Source organism: Schistocerca piceifrons, chromosome 2, assembly GCF_021461385.2.
Source record: "Schistocerca piceifrons isolate TAMUIC-IGC-003096 chromosome 2, iqSchPice1.1, whole genome shotgun sequence".
Lineage (NCBI taxonomy): Eukaryota > Metazoa > Arthropoda > Insecta > Orthoptera > Acrididae > Schistocerca > Schistocerca piceifrons.
The window spans coordinates 677,772,681-677,792,417 of NC_060139.1; positions in this window are offsets into that span (position 1 = coordinate 677,772,681).

Here is a 19,737-nt window from a genome sequence, read left to right on the forward strand (position 1 = left end):
TTGTGGCTGTCATGGTCGGCACCACACTTGATGCGCATAGGCGGCATAGTGCAGTGGCATGCCACATGGTTAAACCCTTGGCACTGGAAGCATTGGACCAGACCGCAGGTTTTCCTCAGACATTCCACCATACTAGAGAGATCGTAGAAGTAGGTGAGCTGGAAGATTTCCCAGTGCTTGGGTGTATCCTGCAGGATGACGACGTGATGTCTGGTGAGCTTGTTGGTTCTGGGCATGCGATGGTAGTCTACCACCGTCACCACGAAGCCAACGTCCTCCATTTCTTCCTTCAGGTCCTCATGCATTAAGGACGTCGGAACATGCTTGAAGAGTGCCTTCAGGGTTGGCGGACGGACTGCTGGATAGGTATATATTGGTATACCCTCCCGCCCAATCATATCCATGACTGCCACATAATCCTTGGTGCAGGAGAGGCTGAGTTTGAGGGTGTCACCCCCAGTCTGTTTGGCAGTGAACGACTGCTTGCAATTTTCCTTTAGCCATGTGTGCAGTTGCTTTTAAGAATTTTTGAACAGCAACACAATTGGCGGCACCTTCCGCTGTAGTTGGCGCTGGGACAGTTGCTGCTGTGCCCCCTGCTGCTGCTGTGGTGGCAGTTGACCGTCGTCCGCGCCATCCTGGATGACGTCATAGCGGTTGGACGTTGACACCGCGTCCGCGTCAGGCCGCTGCTGCTGCTGCTTCGAAATTGTCTTCTTCAGCGGCTTCCGAAAGCCCTCGTCCGCCCCGGAGGTGGCTTCGCCAGTCCGCTTACGTCGATTCTGCTGGTGGCCGTCGTCGTCTTCGCCGGACGAGTCAGGGGTAAAATCCATAGTGATGTCCAGTGTCCGTGCAGTGGTCGTCAACAGGTCACTCCCGCTTTTTCTTTACCTGGTCATCATGGGTGGGGGGCCGGATGTGGCCGCCAACGAAGTATTCTCCGCCGGACGGCGATCCGCCACACCCTCAGCCGAAGTAGTATCCGTTGACATCAGGAGCTCGCACGCGACAAGTCCGCTTTCGACGGAAGACTAAATCCGAATGCTTGTGGCGTGCGCGCGCGCGCGGCCTCATTCTTCTGTACTGGGTGTGGAATAGCCGAGTCTATCTGGAATGTAGGGTTTACCGAATGGGCATTTCTTACCACTGCTGTGGGATGAAGGTGGTGGTGGACATCTTGTGTGATAGCGTAAGTCTCGGAGAGGAGTCGTTGGTGGTGAAGCTTCGATGCTGATGTGACTATTCAGTCAGGGCAACAGGCCGCCTATAGTGGTCTTGATTTTCATTTGCTCGTCCTAGCTGCTGGACGAGTGGGTTGTCGGAAGTGCGGGTGGTATTATAAAACTGGCGCGCCGCTTCTTGAAATCGCTCCCTTCCTAGGGGTTCGTCTGCTGCCTGGTGTAGGTAGCTTCTGAATGTGCGAGGGGTAAGCATTGCCACAGACTTCACATGCGTAGTCCATGACTGGATGGATGCGGGTGCGGTAGACGCAGACCGTTGTCGACTGGGAGTGAGGAGGTTGCGTTGAGCATGGGGTATAATGCCCCGGCCCTCTGAGACGTCTTCTGGCGGACAGCGGTGATATGACCCTTCCAGGTTAGCTGGCGATCGAGGAGGACTGCAAGGTATGTGGCAGACGTTGTCCAGGTGATGGGCTGGTTACAAAGAACCAGTGGTTGCGCATCAGGTGGGCGATGGCGGGTAAGGATCATCGCCTGCGTTTTGGTGGCGTTGAAGCCGATCCTCCAGTCGGCAGCCCAATGCTCAAGGTCTTGCAGTGCGGTTTGTAAACGTCGGTGGACGGCGTCGATGTTTCGGTGTCGCGAGAAGAGGGCCGTGTCATCTGCGAAGATGGCGCGACTGACTCTCGGGGAAACTGGCAGATTGGGCCAAGAACGCTCCCTTGTGTTACTCCAGCAAGGACTTGGCGAACAGATGAAGTCGTAGTGCCAACCCGGATAACAAAAGTACGCCCCTCGAGGTAGCTGGCAAGTAGGCGGGCGAAGCACGAAGGGATGCCGAGGTGGAACAGCTTGTAGAATAGGCCTTGGTGCCATACAGTATCAAAAGCCTTTGACACATCAAGCAGGACAAGACCGCAAAACTCCCAGTGTTGCCTCCTCGACGATGCGGAGTAACTGCTGAGTGGTTGAATGATGCTGACGGAATCCAAACTGCTCCCGTGGGATGATGTTGTCTTGGTGGAGCAGCCCGCCGAATCTGGAGAGTAGGATTCTCTCGAACACTTTGCTCAACGTCGGGAGAAGGCTAATGGGGCGATAATTCTCCGGTAAGGTCCTGTTTTTTGCCTGGCTTTGGGACCGCCTCAACGACAGCCTTCTTCCAAGCTTCTGGGAACTGCATTTGTTCAAAGATGGCGTTGAAGAGAGCTACTACATACAAGATGGCTAGCCTGGACAGCATGCGGAGGACTCTCCCATCAACGTTGTCATGCCCTGGGGCCTTCTTCTGGAGCAGTCATCTAATGTGTTCAGTGACCTCCCGTTCCGACGTCGCTACAGTGGTGCATCACCATGGTCTCCATCGAGGAAGGCAGCAAGTCTGGTCACGACACTTTGGACGTTCTCCAGGTTGATAGGTTCCACAAGTGGCTGGAAGATTGCCTCAAAAGTCGTCGCCAGGGCCTCTGCTTCAGCGGCAGACGTGTAGGCAGGTCCGCCTGTGGTTGTGAGTGGCGGCAGTTGTGGGCGATGTCGAGTGAGGGAGCAGACAATCTCCCACGTGTCAGCCCCAGGATTAATCTGACAACTGTCCCTGTACCTGGTCTGTATGATGAGAGACATTTGATGAACACATAAAAAGACTGAGGGCCGTTCTTAAGTGTCTCTAAGAAGGTGGACTGAACCTTAATCCAAGAAGGTGTCTCTTTGGAGCAAAAGTGGCCCCACAAAGAGTGAGCAAGTGACAGTTTTCCTGGACCCCTTGCCAATAAGTGCACCCTTGATGGTGCGGCGTAGATGATTGATGTGACACTTCAGCTGAGGCTGGCGTGTTTCGTGCCAAACTCTATTGAGATGGTTGTGTTCCCGGATAAGATTCTGGATGTCTGCAGGGAGAGCTGGAGCTGCCACAGTGGAAGTCCTTGGAGGTGGAGTGGAGTGGAGTCAACGACAGCTGTGGTGAGAGCTGCGGTCAGGGTGTCGAGAGCAGCATTGATATCTGTGTCCAGTGATGGTGGCTCTTCTGGGATCTAGAACAAGCTGCCGGAAATGTGGCCAGTTGGTCTTCCGGGTGTCGAGCTTAGCTGCTTGACGAAGTGGATTGACGTGCAGCCAAAAGAGCACCGGCAGGTGGCCGGAGTTCATGGTATGGAGAACTTCGGGTGTGACAAACCAATTTACACCTTTGACAAGACAAATGTCCAAGACATCTGGAGCATTGCCGTTCGGAGGATAGTGTGTCGGCTCATCAGGTCCATAGAGGAAAGCTCGTGCCCTCTCAGCAGCAGATAAAGTCGCCTCCCACTGATGTTCTGTGTCCCCGAATTCCAGATCTGGTACTTGGCATTCATGTCTCCAGCGAGGAAGAGCTTGTCTCCAACACGTAGAAGAGTGTCAGTGTCATGAATGGTGAGGTGGCTTCTTAGCAGTCTGTACATGGAGAGAAAGATTATTGTCTCCACTGCAATGGCCGTGGCTTCACAGGAGTCTAGTCGCGGTAGGGGGACACGATAGTGCTGGAGTGTCCGCTTAACATACTCGTATATGGCTGTCCCACCGCCAGCCGTCAGCCTGTCGTTGCGATAGCAGACAAAGTTGGGGGCCTTCGCTCGAAGGCCAGGTTTGAGGTGAGTCTGTGAGGAGACACACGTCCACATTGTTGTCCTGGAGAAACTGCCGAAATTCGAGAAGCGCAGGGAATAATCCATTCACATTCCACGTGACAGCCATGAACTTCTGGAGATGTCTACAGTTGTGGGCCATGTCCAGTGGTGGTGATCGCCATGGTGGTGGGGAAGCTTCTGAGGGCTGGACTGCAGCAGTGATTGCGTTCGGCAGCTGGGCCAGAGCGGCGGAGACAGCCACGAGGATGGCCTTTACTTCTTTTAAGACCGCGATAAAATCATCAGCTGCAGCAGGAGGAGCAGGTCTGTCTTCAGTGTGTCTCGTAGGCTGGGCAGCAGGGGCAGGAGGAGGCGTTGTCCGGCCCTGGAGGACGTCTGCGTAGTCGAGGTCTGCCCTAGCAGCAAGCAGTCGCCGTTGGGCAGGTTGTCGCTGAGTAGCAGCAGTGGGAGCAGGTGGTGGCGCAGCTCGGCGCCCGCCGCATCTGCTGGCCGTCGGAGCGTGACGTCTGGCGCAAGTGAGGTAACCCTCGCTGGCGGCGTCTGGCTGCTTTGTGAACAACACAACCACTGTAGCTTGCAGAATGAGCCCGCTTGCACAGGGCGCAGGGTGGCCGGTTCACTGCTGGCTGAGGTGACCTTCGCCGCATTTTACACATCGTGGTTTCATGCGACACAGGCGAGAAGTGTGGCCTGGCTCTTGACGATTAAAGCATTGTTTTTTTTGGTCATCAGTCTACTGACTGGTTTGATGCGGCCCGCCACGAATTCCTTTCCTGTGCTAACCTCTTCATCTCAGAGTAGCACTTGCAACCTACGTCCTCAGTTATTTGCTTGACGTATTCCAATCTCTGTCTTCCTCTACAGTTTTTGCCCTCTACCGCTCCCTCTAGTACCATGGAAGTCATTCCCTCATGTCTTAGCAGATGTCCTATCATCCTGTCCCGTCTCCGTATCAGTGTTTTCCACATATTCCTTTCCTCTCCGATTCTGCGTAGAACCTCCTCATTCCTTACCTTATCAGTCCACCTAATTTTCAACATTCGTCTGTAGCACCACATCTCAAATGCTTCGATTCTCTTCTGTTCCGGTTTTCCCACAATCCATGTTTCACCACCATACAATGCTGTACTCCAGACGTACATCCTCAGAAATTTCTTCCTCAAATTAAGGCCGGTATTTGATATTAGTAGACTTCTCTTGGCCAGAAATGCCTTTTTTGCCATAGCGAGTCTGCTTTTGATGTCCTCCTTGCTCCGTCCGTCATTGGTTATTTTACTGCCTAGGTGGCAGAATTCCTTAACTTCATTGACTTCGTGACCATCAATCCTGATGTTAAGTTTCTCGCTGTTCTCATTTCTACTACTTCTCATTACCTTCGTCTTTCTCCGATTTACTCTCAAACCATACTGTGTACTCATTAGACTGTTCATTCCGTTCAGCAGATCATTTAATTCTTCTTCACTTTCACTCAGGATAGCAATGCCATCAGCGAATCGTATCATTGATATCCTTTCACCTTGTATTTTAATTCCACTCCTGAACCTTTCTTTTATTTCCATCATTGCTTCCTCGATTGAAGAGTAGGGGCGGAAGGCTACAGCCTTGTCTTACACCCTTCTTAATACGAGCACTTCGTTCTTGATCGTCCCTCTTGGTTGTTGTACATATTGTATATGACCCGTCTCTCCTTATAGCTTACCCCTACTTTTTTCAGAATCTCGAACAGCTTGCACCATTTTATATTGTCGAACGCTTTTTCCAGGTCGACAAATCCTATGAAAGTGTCTTTATTTTTCTTTAGCCTTGCTTCCATTATTAGCCGTAACGTCAGAATTGCCTCTCTCGTCCCTTTACTTTTCCTAAAGCCAAACTGATCGTCACCTAGCGCATTCTCAATTTTCTTTTCCATTCTTCTGTATATTATTCTTGTAAGCAGCTTCGATGCATGAGCTGTTAAGCTGATTGTGCGATAATTCTCGCACTTGTCAGCTCTTGCCGTCTTCGGAATTGTGTGGATGATGCTTTTCCGAAAGTCAGATGATATATCGCCAGACTCATATATTCTACACACCAACGTGAATAGTCGATTTGTTGTCACTTCCCCCAATGATTTTAGAAATTCTGATGGAATGTTATCTATCCCTTCTTTTGTGGCGGTGTTCGTAGCGACAAACACTTGGCTGTAGAAATGGCTTACGAAGTCACCGCCACACTTTTAATAGCGGGCCGACCGGTCCGCTGGAACAGTAAACAGAAAGATGAAACCCCAAACACTCTGATTAAATAAAAGTCGGTACTTATCTTTATTGATGAAGATACAGAAACACAGTAGTGAACTCGGTGTCTACAGAAATCTGTCTAGTTAGAGTCGGAGCGGCTTGGTCTGCGTCGGCTGACGACAAACAACAACTCTGCTGCGATGAACACACAACTGACTAGCAAGTACACAATTCGGTGGCGGGTATACAACTGAGCGGCGAATACAGAACTGTCCTAGCGCTCGCGACTCCAGCGCTTAAGAAGCCAGAAGCCAGCGGTGGCGCGCGCAGACTTGCGGCGATTTGCTGTCTCGCTGGCGCTGCTTATGCGGACGGCGTCCGGACTTTGATGCTGCCAACCTTTTGGCAGCGGGCTCGGGTGGCATTACTGGCTAGGATACAACACTCCTCCCCCCTCCAAATCGCCGCACCGTCGTTGAATAATGACGTGGCGAGCGTCGACGGCGGGGGAGGGGTCTGGCCGCAGGCGTAGCAGAAGAGACCGGGGCGGAGACTGTTGTCGGTGGCAGACCCCGGTCCGCACCCCAGCATTGGCTGCGCGGGGCCTCGGGAAACACCAACTGAAAACCGAGGTCAGGGTGCACGCCTGTGACCACGGGCGCAGCTTCTGGTACGGGACGCGACGGGGCGTCGGGACCCACGAAGAGAGGCAGCGTCTCCTGACGCTGCGTCGACGGCTGCTGAGTGGGCGCCGGACAAGGCGCTGCGGTGTCAGACTCCTTGGGGGTGCCCAAGGTTCAAATGGCTCTGAGCACTATGGGACTCAACTGCTGAGGTCATTAGTCCCCTAGAACTTAGAACTAGTTAAACCTAACTAACCTAAGGACATCACAAACATCCATGCCCGAGGCAGGATTCGAACCTGCGACCGTAGTGGTCTTGCGGTTCCAGACTGCAGCGCCTTTAACCGCACGGCCACTTCGGCCGGCTGGTGCCCAAGGAAAGCGGCTGCAGGACAGGCTGCACAGCCACCGCTTGGGAAGGCGGCCCGGCTGAGGGGTCGACGTCCATCAGCTCCGAAGGCGGTGGCGACTGAAGAGGGACCGCAGGCGCCGGAGCGACCACCTGGGGCGCTCCCGGAGGAAGCTGCGCGGGAGGCATCAACGGGACGGGCTGTCGGCGTGGTAGCGGCGACGGCTGCTGCTGCTGCCCCGGGGGCGGCAGCGAAGGCGGAAGGCGCGGCTGGAACCCGCCGCGGACCAAATCTGTGGACAAAGAACGAGCGGCAGAATCCGGGCGGCCAGCGCGGCGCAACTGGTTCTGATGCCTCCTTTGCACCCCAGTAGCACCTTGAACAGTATAAAAACCGCGACCCTGGACACTTATCACGGTGCCTCGTTCCCAACGACGGCGACCGTGATAAACTCTGAAAAAAACTGCGTCGTTGCGCTGAAAACGCGTGCGATGCTCAGAAGCGGCGGGTCGATCCGGGGGGTGCAACAACCGTAGTAGGGCGCGATGACGACGGCCGTGGAGAAGCTCCGCAGGCGAAGGGCCGTCGCGTGGCGTGGTCCGGTACGACGACAGGAACGTGATGAGGGCCTGCTGACGAGAGTGCGTAGCACGAAGGCGGTCCATATGATCCTTGAATGTGCGTACAAAACGTTCCGCTGCACCATTCGATTGAGGGTGGAACGGCGGAGTAAGAACATGGCGAATGCCATTGGCAGAACAAAAACTTTCAAAGTCAGCAGAGGTAAATTGTGGACCATTGTCAGACACTAAAACTTCTGGAAGACCCTCAATACAAAAAATTGAAGTCAACGCCTGTATAGTTTGTGCAGACGTTGTAGACTGCATGGGCACAACAAACGGAAAATTACTAAATGCATCTATCACGATGAGCCAACGAGAATTCCAATATGGACCAGCGAAATCAATATGTACTCGCTGCCAGGGACCGGCAGGGCGTGCCCACTCAAAATAGCGTTGAGGCGGAGCAGCTTGGTGTTCGGCACACGTCGAACAATCTGTAGACATCTGCGTAATCTGCTTATCAATGCCGATCCATGTACAATGACGGCGGGCAAGCTGCTTGGTGCGGACCATTCCCCAATGACCTTGATGCAACAAGTCGAGGACCTTGGATTGGAGCACTTGGGGAACCACTACACGAAGCTGGTCATTCTCGGTGCGTAACAGCAAAACTCCGTGCGAAACAGACAACAGATGACGTTGCGGATAATAGCGACGAACCACAGGATCCGATATGTCCTTTGCCTTGGACGGCCAACCACGTTGAACAAAACGTAATAGTAAACTCAGATGAGGATCCGTAGCTGTCTCACGTGCCACCTGACGATAATCAATCGGAAAATCCCGGAGGGATTGATGCTCATCGGCGTCAATCTGATGGCAAGAGTCTTCAGAGGAATCGAAGACATCATCCGCAGCAATCGGCAATCTAGAAAGCGCGTCAGCCTTTGCATGCTGAGCTGTAGGGCGATACAGTATCTCATACTGGTATTGTGATAACAAAAGAGCCCAACGTTGTAGTCTCTGAGCTGTCCGCTGAGGAACTGGTTTAGACGGATGAAACAGTGACGTCAGGGGCTTGTGATCTGTTACTAAATAGAATGGTCTACCATAGAGGTAGTGATGGAATTTTGTGACACCGAACACAATAGCCAACGCTTCCTTGTCCAATTGGCTATAATTACACTGAGCTTTATTTAGCAATTTAGATGCGAACGCAATAGGACGTTCGGTGTTACCGACTCGGTGAGACAACACAGCACCAAGGCCGAAAGAAGAGGCATCACAAGCTAACACCAGAGGCTTGTTAGGGTCGTAATGGACCAGACAACGATCATTCAGTAAAGCCTCTTTAAGCTGCTGAAAGGCTGATTGGCAATCAGCTGACCACACAAACGGAACATTCTTACGGCGGAGACGATGCAACGGTGCAGCAGTCTGCGATGCATTAGGTATAAACCTAATATAATATGTCAATTTGCCAAGAACTGCTTGCAATTCATGCAGATTGCGAGGGGCGGCAAATCACGAATAGCTGCTAAATGTGACTGGGAGGGATGAATGCCTTGAGCATTAATAGCATGTCCCAGATACTCCAGCTCCGTAAGGAAAAATGAACATTTATCGATGTTGCAACGTAGGCCTGCCTGAGACAACACTGTAAACAAACACTCCAAATTACGGAAATGTTCAGCAGGCGTCCGACCGGACACAACAATATCGTCGAAATAGTTGCAACACGATGGCACATTAGCCAGAAGTTGTGACAAAAAACGCTGAAAAACAGCTGGAGCTGACGCACAACCAAAAGGCAAACGCAAAAAACGGAACAACCCCAACGACGTGTTTATGACAAAATACTGTTGTGATTGCTCGTCGAGGGGCAATTGCAAATATGCTTCACGGAGATCAATTTTGGAAAAGAAACGAGCTTCCCCTAACTTACCCATCAGCTCGTCCGGTCTAGGCAAAGGAAAAGAATCAATGACAATCTGAGGATTAACTGTCGACTTAAAATCAGCACACAAACGTAACTTGCCAGACGGTTTCTTTATAATAACTAAGGGAGAAGCCCACTGGCTCGCTGAAACGGGTTGAATAACACCGTTGTTTTGCCAACGACGAAGTTCATCTTCTACAGGTGCCCGGAGGGCGTGAGGCACTGGACGAGCACGACAAAATCGAGGCTGAGCATTATCTTTTAACGTAATATGAGCGGCAAAGTTCGCAGCACAACCTAGTTCGTCTTTAAATATGTCACTGTATCGTTTACACAAATCGGTTATGCTGCCTTGAGGCACAACAACAGAATTAATTTGCAACACATTGTCTTGGATAGACAGGCCAAACAAGTCAAAACAGTCTAATCCGAAAATGTTTACACTGTCTGTAGCGCGGAGCACTGTGAATGAAACTGTTTTTGTATTGCCACGGAATGTGGCTGGCACGCTACATACACCTAACACAGGAATCTGTTCTCCACTATAAGTAGCCAAAGAATGTTTTGCCGCTGAAAGTTTAGGGCGGCCGATAGCCGCATACGTAGCACTATTTATGAGAGTCACAGACGCACCAGTGTCTAATTGAAAATTGAAGGTCTTATCCTGGATGCGTAGCTTCACAAATAGTTTATTACACTGTCTCTGGATCGGTGCAGTGGAGGCGGAAGACGCAAAAATAGCGCGTTTAGCGCGTGTTCACTGCTTACGACAACTCGTGGGTTGGGCGGGAGGAACAACTCCCGCGTCACTTGCAGTCTGTACATCACGTTTTACAGCGTTTGAATTACGCTTGGGTCGCATAGCAGAGGGCTGGGTGGGTGGCTTATTGCGAACAAGTTTATTACCCACACGAACCGTGGAAGAGTCTTTAAACGCGACCTTCTGGGCGGGCTGGCTTTGAAGAACATGAATATCCATGGGCTGGGCAGCACTAGAATTGTTCTTGCGTTTACGCAAACAAACAGTCTGGATGTGTCCTTTCCTTTGACAAAAGTGACAAACCGCGTTTCTTAACGGGCAACGTTCACGAGGATGAGCAAGAACACACTTACGGCAAGACTTAACTTTATCATTTTGCACACGCGGCCGACGAATGTGTTTAACATGACGCGGCCGGCTAGTGTTTACAGTCTGACTCTGCCGGTGGGGCCGCGGCGTGACATAACTTGCTTAGCACAAGCAATTTGAGAAATACATGGCTGATCTAACTCACACTCAGCATAGTCAAAAGTATCTTGGGCTTCAATGATGTTCATCACAGTCTCTAAGGACGGGTCAGGCAACTTTAAGATAGCAGCACGAATACGAGAATCTGCAATGTTTTGAGTAATAGCGTCTCGTAACATGACATCACTGTAGGAAGCTCCACACACACAATTAAATCGGCACTGACGGGTGAGGCCCCGTAAATCTGTTAACCACTGTTTATTAGATTGATGTGGCAGTTTCTTTAATCAGAAGAACTTGAATCTGGCTGCTGCCACATGAACTCGCGACTCGAAATACTCAGCAAGCTTGTTAACAACAACGTCATAGTCTAAAGCTTCTGGCTGGGATTCCGGGAACAACTTACAAAGTAGTCGATAGATTTCCACGCCTGCAGTGGAAATTAAATAAAGCTGCCGCTCAGTACCTGTGATTTTGTAGACTGTCATGTGCGCCTGCAACTGCGCGAAATATTCTCGCCATTCTTCTCTGGATTCATCAAAATCCCGGACCTGTGGTGCTGCCTGTGCTTGTTCCTTTTGTGTTGGAGGATTAGCCGCTTGTTTGGCGATTGCTTCCACCAGACTTTGTATTTGCTGACTCTGTAACAAGATCAACTGTTGTAATTCGGCAGACATAGTGAACACAAATTAAACCAGCCCCCAAAAGTTTAATGCTAGAATTAGTATAACAAGAACAAGTTGAACCAGCCCTGCACACGAGTTCGGAAGACCTCGTCGCCAGTTTTGTGGCGGTGTTCGTAGCGACAAACACTTGGCTGTAGAAATGGCTTACGAAGTCACCGCCACACTTTTAATAGCGGGCCGACCGGTCCGCTGGAACAGTAAACAGAAAGATGAAACCCCAAACACTCTGATTAAATAAAAGTCGGTACTTATCTTTATTGATGAAGATACAGAAACACAGTAGTGAACTCGGTGTCTACAGAAATCTGTCTAGTTAGAGTCGGAGCGGCTTGGTCTGCGTCGGCTGACGACAAACAACAACTCTGCTGCGATGAACACACAACTGACTAGCAAGTACACAATTCGGTGGCGGGTATACAACTGAGCGGCGAATACAGAACTGTCCTAGCGCTCGCGACTCCAGCGCTTAAGAAGCCAGAAGCCAGCGGTGCCGCGCGCAGACTTGCGGCGATTTGCTGTCTCGCTGGCGCTGCTTATGCGGACGGCGTCCGGACTTTGATGCTGCCAACCTTTTGGCAGCGGGCTCGGGTGGCATTACTGGCTAGGATACAACACCTTCTGCCTTATTTGACCGTAAGTCCTCCAAAGCTCTTTTAAATTCCGATTCTAATACTGGATCCCCTATCTCTTCTAAATCGACTCCTGTTTCTTCTTCTATCACATCAGACAAATCTTCACCCTCATAGAGGCTTTCAATGTATTCTTTCCACCTATCTGCTCTCTCCTCTGCATTTAACAGTGGAATTCCCGTTGCACTCTTAATGTTACCACCGTTGCTTTTAATGTCACCAAAGGTTGTTTTGACTTCCCTGTATGCTGAGTCTGTCCTTCCGACAATCATATCTTTTTCTATGTCTTCACATTTTTCCTGCAGCCATTTCGTCTTAGCTTCCCTGCACTTCCTATTTATTTCATTCCTCAGCTACTTGTATTTCTGTATTCCTGATTTTCCCGGAACATGTTTGTACTTCCTCCTTTCATCAATCAACTGAAGTATTTCTTCTGTTACCCATGGTTTCTTCGCAGCTACCTTCTTTGTACCTATGTTTTCCTTCCCAACTTCTGTGATGGCCCTTTTTAGAGATGTCCATTCCTCTTCAACTGTACTGCCTACTGCGCTATTCCTTATTGCTGTATCTATAGCGTTAGAGAAGTTCCAACGTATCTCGTCATTCCTTAGTACTTCCGTATCCCACTTCTTTGCGTATTGATTCTTCCTGACTAATGTCTTGAACTTCAGCCTACTCTTCATCACTACTATATTGTGATCTGAGTCTATATCTGCTCCTGGGTACGCCTTACAATCCAGTATCTGATTTCGGAATCTCTGTCTGACCATGATGTAATCTAATTGAAATCTTCCCGTATCCCCCGGCCTTTTCCAAGTATACCTCCTCCTCTTGTGATTCTTGAACAGGGTATTCGCTATTACTAGCTGAAACTTGTTACAGAACTGAATTAGTCTTTCTCCTCTTTCATTCCTTGTCACAACCCCATATTCTCCTGTAACCTTTTCTTCTACTCCTTCCCCTACAACTGCATTCCAGTCGCCCATGACTATTAGATTTTCGTCCCCCTTTACATACTGCATTAGCCTTTCAATATCCTCATACACTTTCTCTATCTGTTCATCTTCAGCTTGCGACGTCGGCATGTATACCTGAACTATCGTTGTCGGTGTTGGTCTGCTGTCGATTCTGATTAAAACAACCTGGTCACTGAACTGTTTACAGTAACACACCCTCTCCCCCACCTTCCTATTCATAACGAATCCTACACCTGTTATACCATTTTCTGCTGCTGTTGATATTATCCGATACTCATCTGACCAGAAATCCTTGTCTTCCTTCCACTTCACTTCACTGACCCCTACTATATCTAGATTGAGCCTTTGCATTTCCCTTTTCAGATTTTCTAGTTTCCCTACCACGTTCAAGCTTCTGACATTCCACGCCCCGACTCGTAGAACGTTATCCTTTCGTTGATTATTCAATCTTTTTCTCATGGTAACCTCCCCCTTGGCAGTCCCCTCCAGGAGATCCGAATGGGGGACTATTCCGGAATCTTTTGCCAATGGAGAGATCATCATGACACTTCTTCAATTACAGGCCACATGTCCTGTGGATACACGTTACGTGTCTTTAATGCAGTGGTTTCCATTGCCTTCTGCATCCTCATGTCGTTGATCATTGCTGATTCTTCCGCCTTTAGGGGCAATTTCCCACCCCTAGGACAAGAGAGTGCCCTGAACCCCTATCCGCACCTCCGCCCTCTTTGACAGGGCCGTTGGCAGAAATGAGGCTGACTTCTTATGCCGGAAGTCTTCTGCCGCCAATGCTGATTATTTATCAAAATTTAGGCAGTGGCGGGGATCGAACGCGGGACCGAAGACGTTTTGATTATGAATCGAAGACGCTACCCCTAGACCACGGGTAAGAATTAAAGCATTGTATGAGGCCCTTTCGTGCACGTAATTTCTCGACAGTCACCGAGAGGTCGGCAAACTGGGTGACTTGGTATATTTGCCTGTTGTCAGGTGTATCAGGCAACACTACTGTATATCCATCAGAGGGATGGGTCGTTGCGTACCAGGCATCTTCATCCGTGTGGTAGCAGTAGGTGTAAAACCCATGTTGATGAGTCCGTCCTTGAAGACAGCTGTCATCTTCAGTGGTATGCCTCTCATGGCAACTTTGAGAACCTTTGGGCGCACAGTAGGGAAGGTGTAGTTGGGAATACCACGTGCACCAACCATGTCAATGGCAGCCGCGTAATCCTCAGTGGTGGTGACTGTTAACTTCAAACGATCTTCTCCGCAGTGTTTGGCTGTAAAGGCATTCTTCAAGTTGTTTTTAAGCCATTCTCGAAGCGTCATATAATCTTCGGGATATTCGATTACAATCGGTGGCAGCTTAGGGCCAGAACGTTGTGTATTTTTGTCTGCGGCCGTTGGTGCAGGCTCATCCGCGTCTCCGGACTCGCCCATCTTGTAGAGCGTCGTACTGGTTAGCAGTCGGTACAGGTGCAGCGGTTGCGCGCTGTCGTGGAGCCGCCCTCTTCTTTGGCGGCGGTTTCTTAAATCCCGCATCACTCGCAGCAGAAGTTTGGTGTTCGTCACTGGCTGATGTGACAGCCGCTCTCTTGCGTTGAAGCACCGTCCGTGGTGCACCGTCAGTGAATTCTTCACTAGGTGGGTCCGTAGTGTATTCCATTTCATCGTCCTGTTCATGCGTGGTCGTCATATAATCGTTGTCCGCCTGGGATCGCCGGGTCGTCGTATGTGGTGCATCTTATGGTGCAGCCGCTGGCGCATGCACCGCAGTACGGCGATCAGACTGCTCCGGCGCGGCGGTGGCAGCTGCCGCGACCACGCGCGCTTCACATACGTCTTGCTTGCTCGCCATCAGGCCGCTTCTCACAAACGGCGGATTTTTCCGCAGCGGTCAATTGACCGTCGCCGCCGTTCCCGCAGTGGTGCACAGGTGTAAGTCGGAGCTTGCACATTAAGCGGAAGAAAAAACGAGCGGTAAATCTGCCGTCGGCGGTAGCTGTGTGACCGCCGGCTGCCACTGGCGCCGACGGCAGTTCCACCGCCACGGCCAAAGTAATGGCGCACTTGACCAAATGCACGCTACACACGTAGCGGTTTTTCTACCGTCGACAGCTGTTTTGTTCAGTGTGAGTAGAGTCGAGTCGTGGTGTTCACAGTTGTTAACTGGTTTCCTCTTTCAGACGTGAGTAATCTAGACATAGATAATGAAAAGCTTGGCATGAAGTTTGCAAGGGAATTCAAAGCGACTTTGATGTGTTGGACGAAATGGAGAGGAATGATTTTGGTAAGTACATGCTTCTTCACATATATGTACTAGAAGGTACTAGAAGAAACTCGATTTATAGATTGTAGAAGTGATGGCAGTGGAACAGGATCTTCAAACTACAGACGTTTGCTGACGTAATAATTTATTTATTTATTATCGTGACAACCATGGTGGGCTATTATTAACAAATGTTTTATTTTATAAAAACGAACATTATTGAAAATCAGTTACAATGTCACATTTTTAAGAATTATTATTATTTTTGTAACTCGCTTCTAGGAATACAATAACGAAAAATAAGTCGTGTACTGGAATAATTGTGTTCAATGTGAAGGCGGTCTATTCCACAGTTATATGTTCTAGACATCATGCCGTTCGCAATGCCCTTATATCATGGACATCTGCCAGGAAACGCTCCCTACAATTGAAACAAAATATTTACACAGTATGTCTCTCACACTGTTTGCTTTTAGGTCTCGTCTTACAGTATTTTCTGCCTGAACATTTTCCAGCCCTATATAATTGACGTTGTATCCTCAACAATGTATCCATCTCTATCCCTAACATAATTATGAGGAGTAATGCAGGCTTTAACAATGTCATTGGCAAAATGTGGTTGGACATTTAATGATCGATGGAGTATTCTCCATTTGTTAGTAAGAATGCCGAAAGCACATTCTATGTACCTCCTTGCTCGGCGCAATCGATAGTTGAAGATTCGTTTGTCGATTGTTAAATTTGTTCCAGAAAAAGGCCTTAGCAGTTGTTTATGTGGCCCAAATGCTGAATCACAAAAAAACTGGCACTTTCGGACTTTCTGTACCTGGTAGGCACTTCTCATTAGGTAGATTTTTTGAACTGCTTTCAACAGATTTCCACAGCTGAATCTGTTTAAAAATCGATGAGTCACAATCTTTTCCATAGCTACCAAATGCACATAAACAAATCGGTACTTCGTGTCTGTAATGCCCATTAACAGAACTGAGTAGTAGTCTTTATGATTAAAATACATAGATTCACTTTCTATTGGACTCACAATGCGGACTTTTTTTCCATCTACTGCCCCAATGCAATGAGGAACGTTTGCTGCATGCTCAAATCCATTTTCTACTCATCATCATCATCATCATTTAAGACTGATTATGCCTTTCAGCGTTCAGTCTGGAGCATAGCCCCCTTATAAAATACCTCCATGATCCCCTATTCAGTGCGAACATTGGTGCCTCTTCTGATGTTAAACCTATTACTTCAAAATCATTCTTAACCGAATCCAGGTACCTTCTCCTTGGTCTGCCCCGACTCCTCCTACCCTCTACTGCTGAACCCATGAGTCTCTTGGGTAACCTTGCTTCTCCCATGCGTGTAACATGACCCCACCATCTAAGCCTGTTCGCCCTGACTGCTACATCTATAGAGTTCATTCCCAGTTTTTCTTTGATTTCCTCATTGTGTACACCCTCCTGCCATTGTTCCCATCTACTAGTACCTGCAATCATCCCAGCTACTTTCATATCCGTAACCTCAACCTTGTTGATAAGGTAACCTGAATCCACCCAGCTTTCGCTCCCATACAACAAAGTTGGTCGAAAGATTGAACGATGCACAGATAAATTAGTCTTGGTACTGACTTCCTTTTTGCAGAAGAGAGTAGATCGTAGCTCAGCGCTCACTGCATTAGCTTTGCTACACCTTGCTTCCAGTTCTTTCACTATGTTGCCGTCCTGTGAGAATATGCATCCTAAGTACTTGAAACCATCCACCTGTTCTAACTTTGTTCCTCCTATTTGGCACTCAATCCGTTTATATTTCTTTCCCACTGACATTACTTTCGTTTTGGAGATGCTAATCCTCATACCATAGCCCTTACATTTCTGATCTAGCTCTGAAATATTACTTTGCAAACTTTCAATCGAATCTGCCATAACAACTAAGTCATCCGCGTATGAAAGACTGCTTATTTTGTGTTCACATATCTTAATCTCACCCAGCCAGTCTATTGTTTTCAACATATGATCCATAAATAATATGAACAACAGTGGAGACAGGTTGCAGTCTTGTCTTACCCCTGAAACTACTCTGAACCATGAACTCAATTTACTTTCAACTCTAACTGCTGCCTCACTATCCATGTAAAGACCTTTAATTGCTTGCAAAAGTTTGCCTCCTATTCCATAATCTCATAGAACAGATAATAACTTCCTCCTAGGAACCCGGTCATAAAGCATACATACAATTCCCTGTTCCACTCATAACACTTCTCCATTATTTGCCGTAAGCTAAAGATCTGGTCCTGACAACCTCTAAGAGGCCTAAACCCACACTGATTTTCATCCAATTGGTCCTCAACTAATACTCGCACTATCCTTTCAGCAATACCTGTGAAGATTTTACCCACAACGCTGATTAAAGAGATACCTCTGTAGTTGTTACAATCTTTTCTGTTTTCATGTTTAAAGATTGGTGTGATTACTGCTTTTGTCCAGTCTGATGGAACCTGTCCCGACTCCCAGGCCATTTCAATTATCCTGTGTAGCCATTTAAGACCTGACATTCCACTGTATTTGATGAGTTCCGACTTAATTTCAGCCACCCCAGCTGCTTTATTGCACTGCAATTTATTGACCATTTTCTCCACTTCCCCAAATGTGATCCTATTTCCATCATCATTCATATCCCATTCTACCTCGAAATCTGAAACATTACTGATCGTATTTTCACCTGCATTGAGCAACTCTTCAAAATATTCCCTCCATCTGCCCAAGGCATCCACAGGATTCACCAGCAGTTTTCCTGACCTGTCCAAAATACTTATTTCCTTCTTACCTCCCTTTCGAAGACTGCTAATTACACTCCAGAATGGTTTTCCAGCGGCTTGACCCATAGTCTCCAACCTGTTTCCAAAGTCTTCCCAAGATTTCTTCTTGGATGCTGCAGTTATCTGTTTGGCTTTGTTTCTTTCTTCAACATAACTTTCTCTGTCTACCTGAGTTCTAGTATTTAGCCATTTTTGATGCACCTTCTTTTTCCTTTTACAGGCTGCCTTGACTGTGTCATTCCACCAAGCTGTTTGCTTCATCCTCCTTTTACACACTACTGTTCCAAGACATTCTTTAGCCACTTCTAGAACTGTGTCCCTGTACCTTGTCAATTCCTTTTCCAATGACTGTAATTGACTACATTCAACTAACTGGTACGTTTCTGAGATCGCTGTTATGTACTTGTGCCTGATTTCCTTATCCTGAAGTTTATCCACTCTTATCCTCCTACATATGGACCTGACCTCCTGCACTTTCGGCCTCACAATCCCAATTTCACTGCAGATTAAATAATGATCAGTGTCATCAAAGAATCCCCTGAATACACGTGTGTCCCTCACAGCCTTCCTGAATTCCTGATCTGTTATTATACAGGCAATGGCAGATCTGGTTCCCCTGCCTTCCCAAGTATACCGGTGAATGTTCTTATGTTTAAAAAAGGAGTTTGTGATTACTAAGCCCATACTGGCACAGAAATCCAAGAGTTGTTTCCCGTTCGTGTTGGCCTCCATATCCTCTCCAAATTTACCCATAACCTTTTCATACCTTTCTGTTCGATTTCCAATCCTGGCGTTAAAATCACCCATGAGCAGAACACTGTCCTTGTCCTTTACTCTAACAACTACATCACTGAGTGCCTCATAAAAACTATCCATTTTATCTTGATCTGTCCCTTCAAAATGCAAATATACTGACACAATCGTAATTTTCTTGCTAGACACTGTCAAATCTATCCACATCAGTCGTTCGTTTACATACCTTATTGCAACTACGCTGGGTTCCATTTCTTTCCTGATGTAAAGCCCTACACCCCATTGTGCTATTCCAGCTTTGACTCTTGACAGGTAGACCTTGTATTCTCCCACTTCCTCTTCTTTCTCACCCCTTACCCGAATGTCACTAACAGCTAAAACGTCCATCCCCATCTTACTTGCAGCCTCTGCCAGCTCTACCTTCTTCCCAGAGTAGCCCCCTTTGATATTAATAGCTCCCCATCTCATTACCATTTGTTTGCCAAGTCGTATCTCAGGAGTCCCTGGTTTGTCAGTTAGAGGTGGGACTCCGTCACCTCCAAAGGTCCGAGGTATTTTGCTCTGATTGTTGCCAGCATCATATTTACTACTGACTGCCACATTTCATTTGTAAGGGGATGTATGCACTCGCTTTGCATAACATTCCACAGTGCTCGACAAACGTCTCCAACGATCACTATTGCGGTTGAGACTCCTACTCTGAAGGAATAAAAGGTCGGTGAAAGTACATCCACTTGCTACACTCCTGGAAATTGAAATAAGAACACCGTGAATTCATTGTCCCAGGAAGGGGAAACTTTATTGACACATTCCTGGGGTCAGATACATCACATGATCACACTGACAGAACCACAGGCACATAGACACAGGCAACAGAG